This window comes from Xyrauchen texanus, chromosome 29, assembly GCF_025860055.1.
Source record: "Xyrauchen texanus isolate HMW12.3.18 chromosome 29, RBS_HiC_50CHRs, whole genome shotgun sequence".
In the NCBI taxonomy this organism is placed as follows: domain Eukaryota; kingdom Metazoa; phylum Chordata; class Actinopteri; order Cypriniformes; family Catostomidae; genus Xyrauchen; species Xyrauchen texanus.
The window spans coordinates 28,756,901-28,767,993 of NC_068304.1; the positions used below are offsets into that span (position 1 = coordinate 28,756,901).

The 11,093-nt window shown below is 39.0% G+C and overlaps 1 pseudogene; it reads right to left on the minus strand.

Moving 5' to 3' along the window:
- Nucleotides 1-278: 278 nt before the first annotated feature.
- On the minus strand, nt 279-10,011 carry LOC127622815 (extracellular calcium-sensing receptor-like; annotated as a pseudogene).
- Between the last annotated feature and the right edge of the window lie 1,082 nt (nt 10,012-11,093).

Genomic DNA, 11,093 nt, shown 5'->3' on the forward strand with positions numbered 1-11,093 from the left:
AATAGTGCCTCTTTTAAATATCCTAATGTGCCTATAGCTGAGTGTACTGCACATTTAATTTAAAGGCCAAAATATTGCTCACAATGCTGTCATATTTGTGTTATTTTAAAAATAAGGTATTTTTCTCAGGAACAACATAGTTTTCAATGAATCAAGTGGAAAGATTTTCTCTATAATCAAGCTTTTTTGACAAACATTCTAGTATTTTCTCATTATTTATCGAATCACGCAAAAATTGCATTTGATAATTTGATGATATATTTTTTATTATGCATGTACATTGTGATTGAAGCAAAGTCATATGTTAATAACTACAATCTTATAGATCAACAGGCATTGCACATATTTTGCTTATTTATTTCCGGAGGTGGACATATACCCAAAAAGTCAAACTATTTATTTTCTGTGGTTCTTCCCATGATGGCTTTTTTAGTGTTTCTCTCTGGATGTAAAAGGATGATGTAGCACTTTGGGGCAAATATGGCCACCAGTAATCCAAAACTGGAAGCTAAAATGGCAAAAATCTCAACAGCCACTGCATATTTCCCTGGTGAGCTGACATATGCTGGAACAAATGCAATCCACACAGCACAGAAGATCAACATGCTAAAAGTAATAAACTTTGCTTCATTAAAATTGTCTGGAAGGTTCCTTGCTAGGAATGCTAAGAAGAAGCTTACAGCTGCCAGAAAGCCAATGTAGCCCAGAAGCATTGCAAAACCAGCCACTGAGCCAATAGCACACTCATACACTATTTTGGAACTTATATATTGGCTGTTTTTATGGGGTGTGGGAGATGCATTTGAAAGCCAGACTACACATATCGCCACCTGGAGGGCAGTTAGGACCAAGACTGTACCTCTTTGTTGGGCTGCACCAAACCATTTCATTGCTCCCTTACTCTCAGGCCGAGATGACTTGAAAATGGCTATTACCACCATAGTCTTTACCAGGATGCTGGAGATGCACAGAACAAAGCTAATGCCAAACATGGCATGTCTTAACTGACACGTCCACAATTGTGGACGGCCAATGAACAGCAGCACACACAGGAAACACAGTTTGAGTGACAGTAGCAACAGGAAACTGAGCTCTGAATTATTGGCTCGTACAATGGGAGTGTTACGGTGATGAGCAAAGACAATCATCACAAGAAAACAGAAGCAGGTGCCCAGCAGGGATGCAGTTATTAACGAGATGCCCAGAGGTTCCTCATAGGATAGAAAATCCACTTCTTTGGGAATACAACGATCCTTTTCTGGATTGGACCAGAACTCATCTGGACACACTGTGCACTCAATGGAATCTGTAAGAAGACAAAGAGAGGAAGAAATTTAAGAGAAAATTCTCTTTCAAATTATATAAACATTTTGGAAAAGGAAATTTTATTTTTCTGCCAATAATTTCCTCACCTGTTGTGTTAGAAATCTCTCCATCTGCACATGGCAGGCAGTCAAAACAGCAGACAGGAAGGCCCTTCCTTGTGGCTCGTCTGGTGCCCGGGGGACAGCTCTCACTGCACACAGACTGTGGGGGCTAAAAGATGAATAATTAAAACTGTGATTTCAGTGCTGCACGTGTGTCTGTATGTAAAATACAGCCTCTAAAAGGTATTCTGTATGAGTGCACATAAACATAAGGATATAATTGATCTAATGTGTAATGTGTCATTACTTTTCTCATCTCGAAGTTCCAGTATAATGCATCTTCATCCAGTGTCAGCACCTTCCCTGTTGCTGCCCCTTCATCTACAACACCAACTGTGCAGACAGTGATCGACCCATCAGAGCTCGGCTGCCAGTTCATCACATCATAAATGGCCAAGGCATCTCCATTCTTATCAAATGATACATGGTCCCCAAAACCTGTGGTGAAGTTCACTTTCTGTAGGTAGTGAACCAGCTGTACAGTTTGTAAACAAGACAGGTACATCATTATTGTGGCATGTAATTCTGTAATTTGAAATAATATGTAACACATTTTTGTTATAGTTTTGTTTCTGTCCTTTTTTCTCTTTAATGTGACTTTAATCTGCACTATATGTTCCTTACCTGCCAGGGCTGCAGGTTTTTTATTTCAGCACAGCTGTTCCCACTGAAAGGCCCTCCCCCCTCCTCGCAGTTCATCAGATCATGGAGGGCATGTGCCAGGGCATATACTGTTTTATACACATTATAGGAGGCCCTCAGCTCTGATACATCAGTGTATGCTGTGTCAGTGCTGCTCAGATCTTCCTGCCCTGTACATATTTTTTCTCTCTCTTTGCCTCCAGTCTCAAACCTGCACCCAAACATGTTCTCCCAAAAGATTCTCACCATATTGTTTCTTGGATCATTGTCAGGACGGAGACGTAGCAGGAATTCACGAAGTCCCTGAATTTCTCCACGCCTTATGGCGATGCCTAGCGTGCCCCCCAAAAAAGGCAGGAAACGTGGACTGTGAAATACAGGATTGCTGGCCCAGGCTTCACTTGCAATCCACTGCCTATCTGTCACATTCTGCAGTGCAACCTCATCCATCAAAGGCAACAGATAAGTTGAAGTGGAGATCACCACCACCACACGAGCTGTAGAGGCCTGAATCACTCGTACTATGCGTTGAATATCTTTGCGGTCATTATCGAGTGGCAGGTTTTCAGAAAAAGCAACACACCCTTCAAATAGCTGCATATCCTGGTGGAAGGACTGAGCAGCATAGATGCCGTAGTCATCATCACTGTAGATGAGACCAACCCAGGTCCATCCATAATGTCTTAAAATCTTTACCATAGCCCGCACCTGGAAGGCATCATTGGGGATAGTTCTGAAAAAGGAGGGGTATTTCTTCCTGTCGCTCAAACAGGAGCAGGTGGCATAGTAGCTAACCTAACGAGGGGAAAGGGAGAGGATAGAGAAGGTGGGAGAAAGATGGTCAACAATTATATTATCAGTGCTATAGTAATTGTGTTTACTCAAGAATTTTAGGGAGAAACAGATTTAGTGTATTTGCAGTTACTACTGAAAATTGGTGTACAGAAAAAATATTGAAAAGTGCAGAAAATTTACATGTTGTGTATTAATGGTCATAATGAATTATTCCATCTTACTATAGGTACTCGAAACAGTCCAAGAACACTGGAAATAGCAATTGAAGGAGTGGAATTTGAGTCCCCCACAATTCCAATTACTGGTGGTGGGCCGGTGCAGTTGAGGTTGGTGAGGGACTCTTCAGTTCCACTAACCAGTGCTATGGCAGCCCGAACGCCATTCCTAACATCACACAGTTGTCATAAAGATGGTAACCAAGAGTGATGTTAGGCAACAGATTGGGATCTTTATTGATCTCATCTATAGCAAAAACCATGGTCTGTGCTTGCTGGAAGCTTGCCATATCAAATCTAAGAAAAGCAACACGAAGGTTTAATATTTCACAATTCAAGATATACATATTTCAAACAACAAGAAATGAATCACTCAAAGCATCCGCACATTCCTAATATGATTTAAATGATCATTTCGTTTCTTGTATAAACATGTCATGTGAGTAAACAGTGGCATCTGACAAGTCAGAGAATGCATGTGATTTGTTTGAAAAAATATTTTTCAAAAATAATATTATCAAGTATATTATCTCACAGGTATATTTCTATACTTTTTAATACAAATTCTGTCTCTCTCTTCTAACTATTTTCTTTTTGTTTTAGCCTTGCATGGATGTCTATATTCCATCTGACCCCAGACTCACTGCTCACAGTATGGTGGTTCTGGCTCAGTTCTGAAGCTCAGCTCTGGGAACACTGTTAGAAAGTGAACCTCAAACAGGCCTCCGAGTAGAAGATCTCCATCTCCGTGCATCCCGTTCAACTTGAAGTGCCCCTGGAGCTGACAGGTACCTGAGCTGAGGATTGAAGCCACAGAAAAACAGTTAAATAAAAGGTAAAGACAAACATACAGAGAGATCCACATCTCTCTCACCCTTTCTTACCCACTCTCCTACTTGACTCACTAATTTATGATGAAGATGGAGTGGGGTGTTACTTTAAATGAGCAGGCGGTGCCAAGTGGGAATGCCTATAAATTAGGACGTCCCTTGATTTTATGTTTTTGATTGGTCTTAAGGAATTGAAACTAAGATAAATTATTGACCGTTCAAACTGTTTTCTAAATTCAACATTCTTGTGAGTGTGTTTGATGTACTTTGTTAAAAGGGGTCATGACATGAGAAACCAAATTTGCCTTGATCTTTTGGTATATAAGAGGTCTTTGTATCATTAAAACGTCCTGCAAGTTTAATATTTTAAGACGTCCTCCCCATTCTAAACGAATCATTTATTTAATCAAGCTCAAAATACAGCTCGTTCTGGATTCATGGTTAGAAGTGACGTGACGGTTAGAAGTGACGTACCAGCGTTTGCATATGACCGCCTCCAGCACAAGATAACTACGCTTTAAGCGCAAGACAACTACGCTCATTTCAGTATCGCCGTGCGCCTCACAAGTGTTCAGTCGATGGACAGCGAGCTCTGACAGAGACTACTTGTGCACAGGAAAATTACGATGCCACACAGATGTGCTGTTCCTGGCTGTGGTCAAACAAAACCTCTGAATAAGCTGCCGAAAGATCCAGACGTCAGGGAAAAATGGATGCAGTTTATTTTTTGCGGACGTTCCAGTCACGGCAGTGTTAACTTAAGCGTTTGTTCTGTACATTTTAAGGATGACTGTTTTGAGAACAAATCTCAATATGATGCTGGCTTTGCCAGAAAACTGTTGCTCAAAGATAAGTCCGTGCTGACTATTCTGGGAACAAAGACGGCGCAAACTGTAAGTAATCTATTTTAAACTTTAAACTACTTTTTAAAGCGCAATTTCATTCATTATGAATAATCACAGTGTTTTTACTTAGTTTACTTGCATAGTGTTCTGGCTGGGGGCGTCAATAATTGATACATAGGCACTGACGTTAGCCAATCATAACAGTGGGCGTTAACACTGAAGTCTTAAATGGAAAACGCCCCCAAAACAGACTGTTTGAATCAGAGGATGAGAAACAGGGTGGGAAAAGGTCATAAATCACTAGATTTTAAAAGTTTTTCTTAAAAAAAAATATATTAATACTATAATTGCACCTAAGTGAACATAATAATACAATAAAAAAACCCATGTCATGACCCCTTTAAATGTTCTTTGCGCTCACTTGGGTGGTGTCTGCTTGCTTAATAGCTGCTCTACACATTGAATTGATACCATATAAAGTGAGATAAATCTCATAAACCTCATTAAATGTAAAATGAACAAACAAACTTTAAAAGAGCACATAAATCTCAGGGAGATTGTCTAATTGTATGGTACTGAGCTGAGACTGAGAGACTGTTTTTTTTTTATTATTATTTTTGGATTTAATAATTAGTGGCTGATAACACCAACAATTATGTTTGTCCAAGTCTTCTACTTGACAATGGTTTTCTCAGAATGTCCACTAGATGACAGTCATGCATCTGATTTTTACTGAGCAAAAGAACAACCTGAACTCTCATTTTCTACAAATAGGATGCTCTAATGGAAAGGTACACACTCCCAGCATAACAGTATCTTATGTTACTGTATTTAACCATTGTTTGATTGTCATTGTTCATAAACAACCCACTAGGGACATGTTGGCAGAAGAATCGCCATTGGCTAGTAAATTTAGTTTTTACTCGACAGACTTTTGAAAACATGTAAGAGTAATGCAACTGAACACTAAAAAAGATGTTAAGAAAACCGAGAAGGGGGCATCATATACAATATATATATATATATATATGGTGTTTAATAAAAAATAAATTTTTTTTAATATAATGCCACTTACCTCTCCATATTAGTTTTCATGCAGTAAATAAGATTTCACGCAATATAGTATGCAATATTGTACAATTTGATTTTCATATTTTGCTTTTGATACTTTTAATCACATTTTGTCAATTCATATGTCATGAAATTGCATTTTTAATAATGATACAAGCTCTCGTTATTTGAAATGTCATTACATTATTTTCAAACTAAAGAAAAAACAATTAATATAAAATAATGTAAGTGCTACTATATCAAAAGTACTATGCAAAAAAATTATAAAATAAAATAAAAAAGAATAAGAAAAGAATAATTACCAAAACCTTGCATAGATGCTGCACAAGCCTATTTGTTAAATTATTTCATATTTATGGTGTTTTCTTAAGTTAAAACATTTGCAAATGCAAATTGGGCATAACTTGGACTACGGCCCAAGATGCTGAAGGGGCAGAAAAGGACCTTCGTGATTGGTAAAGGTTCCCGCGTGCGCAGCCTCCCGCGAGACAATTCCTACCCACGGTCCCTGCGTGCATGATGGAGATGCGCCGTTATTGGTCAAGCCCCTTTAAGTGCAAGCGCCCTGTCAAGGGATATTCAAAACTGGAGATTCATGGGATGGGAGAGCTGGGGCTGGCCAGATTCCCTGCTGTTGAGCCTTCGGTGGCTTAACATCTTCACACAAATCAACGCTCTATTTCTGCTTCCTCTCAAATTTCGATGCCTAATAGATGGAAAGGCTGACTGGGGAATGTTCAGAAGGCAGAGGTAATGGATGTGGCTTATTACCTCACCAAGGGTCTTTTAGGGCCAGCCAAGTGCTCTGTCGAGCGATTTCTCCGAACGATTGATTCGTGACAATCTATCTGTGTACTTGTGTACTTTATACTCTATACGTGTACTTTAACATAAGTAGATATTTACCCCTTACACATTACATTCCTCAGGTTTGCATACCGGGGCACAGCCTGCAAATTTCAGACTATGCCATTTGGCTTGTCTTTGGCTCTGTCCCCATTGAGAAACAACGAGATATGGATATTTTATTATTTAGGTGATTCTCTAATATGCTCTTCGTCAAGAGAGCAATCAAAGACTCAGACATGTTGTTAAATCATCTCAGCAGTCTGGGGTTCAGAATCAATTTTAAAAAACTACCGTTCTAAAGTTAAGGGTCACCTACTCATTCTTTCTTTATTTTTTTACATTTTATAATAATAGTAAAGTCATCACAACTATGGAATAATATAAATGTAAATATGGGAATTAAGCTGTGACAAAAAAAAATCCTAAATAAATAAATCAAAACTATGTTAGATTTTAGCATCTTGAAAATGGCCACACTTTCATGTTACGCGAGTTGTATGGATCACTGGGTATTAAATCAATTCAGACAAGCATGTACAACCCACAAATGGATGGCTCGGCTGAACGGTTTAATCAAACCCTGAAAAACATGATTCATAAGTTCATAGACAAAGATGCTCAGAATTGAGAAAAGTTGCTTGAACCCCTGTTATTTGCAAGCCTCCATGGGGTTCTCCCCATTTTAATTATTGTATGGGTTTAAGCCTCGTGGTGTCACAGATGTCAAAATTGGGAGGAGGGACATTCAAACAGCAAGAGCGAAATTCAATACATTCTTGACCTGAGAGTAAAACTCCACACATTTGGGCAACTATCACAGAATAATTTGTTACAGGCTCAAGAACATCGTCCGGGCTGTATAATAGGAGAGCTCAGATATGAGAATTTACACAGTGAGATATAGTTCTAGTATACTACCCACATCAATCTCTAAATTACTTGCAAAGTGGCAAGGGCCCTTTGAGGTCACATAGCGAGTCAGGGAAGTGGATTATGAAGTTAAATTAATGGATGAGGCAGATCACAGAAAATGTAACACCTCAACCTCTTAAAACCATGGAGGGAGGTGGTCCCCCTTGGTTTTGGCAACAATGGTACCAGAGAGGGAGGAGCTTGGGCCGGAGGTGAACTTAAAAGTGAATCGAGGCACTTGTGGAGACCATCTTTCACTGTCGCAAGTCACGGTTGCAAAGACAATTCTCGGACATGTTCTCACACCTTCCCGGTCATACGAACCTCATAAAACATCATATCGAAACAACCCCAGGGGTACTGGTATAACCATGTCCACTTTAGTGGCATGCAGCTATATATATCTGAAATACTAGGAGGGGCCCACCAACTAAGAAATTAATGCTGCGAAATCTTAATATTTCCAAGTGTATAGCCAACAAAAATATAAAGACAGGAATTAACTTTGTAAACCTTTATATAGGATTTAGAAAATCCAGCAGAAATAAACAAAACAATATAAATTTATATGAACATAAATTTAAAGGAAATCAGTCCAATGAATGACAGCAGTATCCACACAGATGTTCTGTAAAATAAGACTTAATCAAAAATGGAAAAGGAATGACAATGAAAATAAATAAAATCTAAACTGATCAGTTCAAGGTTGTAGTTTAGTGATGATGCTCAAGTCCCAATAGTCCTTCAAGTGCTCTTCCACATCTCCAAGAAAGACAAAACAGCCCACAGAATCACATTCTTGTAGTTAGGATATTTGATAACCCACAAGATAATGTAGTGAGAACAATCCATCGGGTAGAAATCACTTTAACCATATCATTACAGCCTTAGCAACTCATCTGGATCCAAACCCCAAAAATAGAAAGTAACATTTAAAGAGTCCATAGATTGATCTGGAAACACAGTTTCTCAACCAGGACTCCAATAAGTGTTGCTGGAGGTGCTAGGATAACCCCATGCTTCCCTCTTCCAAACAAAACTGACTCCTCCTTCTTCTACCCGTTTTAAATACCAGAGGTTCTGACGCTCATGCGCCCCCTAGTGGCAAGTATGAAAATAAACACCAATGTAACAGCTAACACTGTTACACTGGTACACAGTTGTCCCTACCAATTACCCAAGCACAAAAAAAGTGGTTCGGCAAGAATTAAAGGCCATGCTCTATATGGGGCTAATAGAAGAATCCCATAGTGACTTGCCCTGTTCCGAAGAGTGACGGCTCGGTCCGATTCTGTGTGAATTATAGAAAGATCAATGCAGTGTCCACATCCAATGCCTTGTATTGAAGAACTGTTCAATCGGTTGGGCGCAGCTCGCTTTTATTCGACACTGAATGAAGGTTATTGGCAGATTCCCTTAATACCAATGTCCCATGAGAAAATGGACTTCTCCACACCGTTTGGCTTACACCAATTCGTGCCCCTTCCGTTTGTTTTGGGCACCAGCTACATTTCAGCGCCTTATGGGCGGAGTCCTCAGACTGCACTCTGCATATGCCATTGGATGATATCATTATATACAGTAATGATTGGCAGCATCACATGCAGCATCTGAGGGTGGTTCTGACGTCACTGCAACAGGCGGGACTCATGGCAAACCCCAAGAATTGTGCAGATGGATGTGTGGAGGTATGGTATCTGGGGTTCCACTTGGGTCACGGGCAGGTGAGTCCCCAAAATAGAATAAGACCACAGCGGTTGTGGCCTGCCCGAAACCCAAGACCAAAAAGGAGGTGAGACAAATCCTGGGGCTTACTGGCTATTGTAGAAGGTTTGTGCCTAATTTTTCGGACGTCACCAGCCTGCTGACTGATCTCACAAAAAAGTTGATCTCACTAACGGATTTAAGTGCGAACCAGATGCCAGTGAGGCAGAGAGAGAGAGAGTGAAGTGCTGAAAAAGCTAGTTTTTGTGTTGAAAAATCTTTTGTTGAAAAAATAAATGGCTCTACCACCTGAAAAAAATACCTTTTGTGTTGGAAATCGCTGACTCCCGCTTTCTTCTTGCACCCCATCACAAATTTGTTACTGTCAAATTTGACACTGTTGCATGATTTGTCTTCAGCAAATGAGCTCAACCTTGTTAACAATAAAAAACAGGGTTCTAGGGAGCAAATGCAAGTGAAAATTACTGTATGTAAATGTGAAAAAGTATTATTTTATTATTATGACATCTGACACCTGTCATTAAAACTTATACCATCAGAATCAAAACACCCTATGCACCTTACCTTATATGGTTGTGGCAGATTCCCCAAAAGAGCAATCGAAGGTCAGTCGAGTCAAAGATTTCTCGGAGGCGCAAAGTTCTGATTCCAAAAATAGACTTTTATTACAGAGTAACAAAGTCAAGACGGTCCATGGAGCATCTACAATTCACACTTACACTTTAGAATCATGCATTTTTTTTAAACAGTTTCTGTTCCCCCTAATCTCTTTGAGTGATGGCCTCTTCATCCAATGAAATTGTCTTATGCCTCCCTAGTTTCATCTTTGCTGTCTCCCTTCTAGCTAGTCACTCTTGACCCCAACGTGCCTTAATGATGGAAAAATATGTCTATTTCATTTTTCGATGTGTAAAACACACTATAATAACTTCATATGGTTACATATTTTATATTGACTAACTATCCTTACTTCCTGCATTAATTTGATATATACTGTATTGAGTATATACAATTATTTCTCTTATTACAGTCATTGGTTATGCACATTCCAAAAATGGAGAGTTGTATGTCTGCCCACAAACATGTTTCATCTCATTTCTCGCACTAATTAGCACACATATATCGTCTACCTTTTTTGGACACCAGGTAGTCCCTGTCTCTGACTCTATTAAGTCATCCTTTTAATATCCACCTTTAGAGTCATATAGTTTAACAACAAGAGGGTGCCCACATACACATGATTTATGTAATTTCTAGCACTAATTAATGCACATATATCATCTGAATTTTTTGGACACCAGCTCTGATCTTATTAAAACATTAAATCATACTTTTAGTATCCTCACACATCTCCCTTAGAGTTACACAAAGTTTGACAAAAATAGGCTGTAATTCTCCCTAGAGAAGCCAAGCTGCATTTTCCCATTAATTTGCACCTTTAAACAAAATTATATTATAATTAAACCAATAAATGAATGATTAAATATCTAATTGATTAACGTTCATAACTGTAACGAGTAAGCAGCGAGGCAGACGAGGAGGTGCGGATCCAAATGCAGTTAACTTTATTGAATGATCAAAATAAACAAATAAACACAAAGGAAAAACCCTCAATGGGGAAATAAACATAAAGCTGAACACACGGGAAGGGAAAACATACCAGCTAACAACACTCAACGATAGACAAGGACTGAACCAAAAACCAGGGTATAAATACAAGAACATAGGAAAAAGGGACCAATGAACAAACAGAACTCCAAACAAGATAACAAGGGAAAAAAC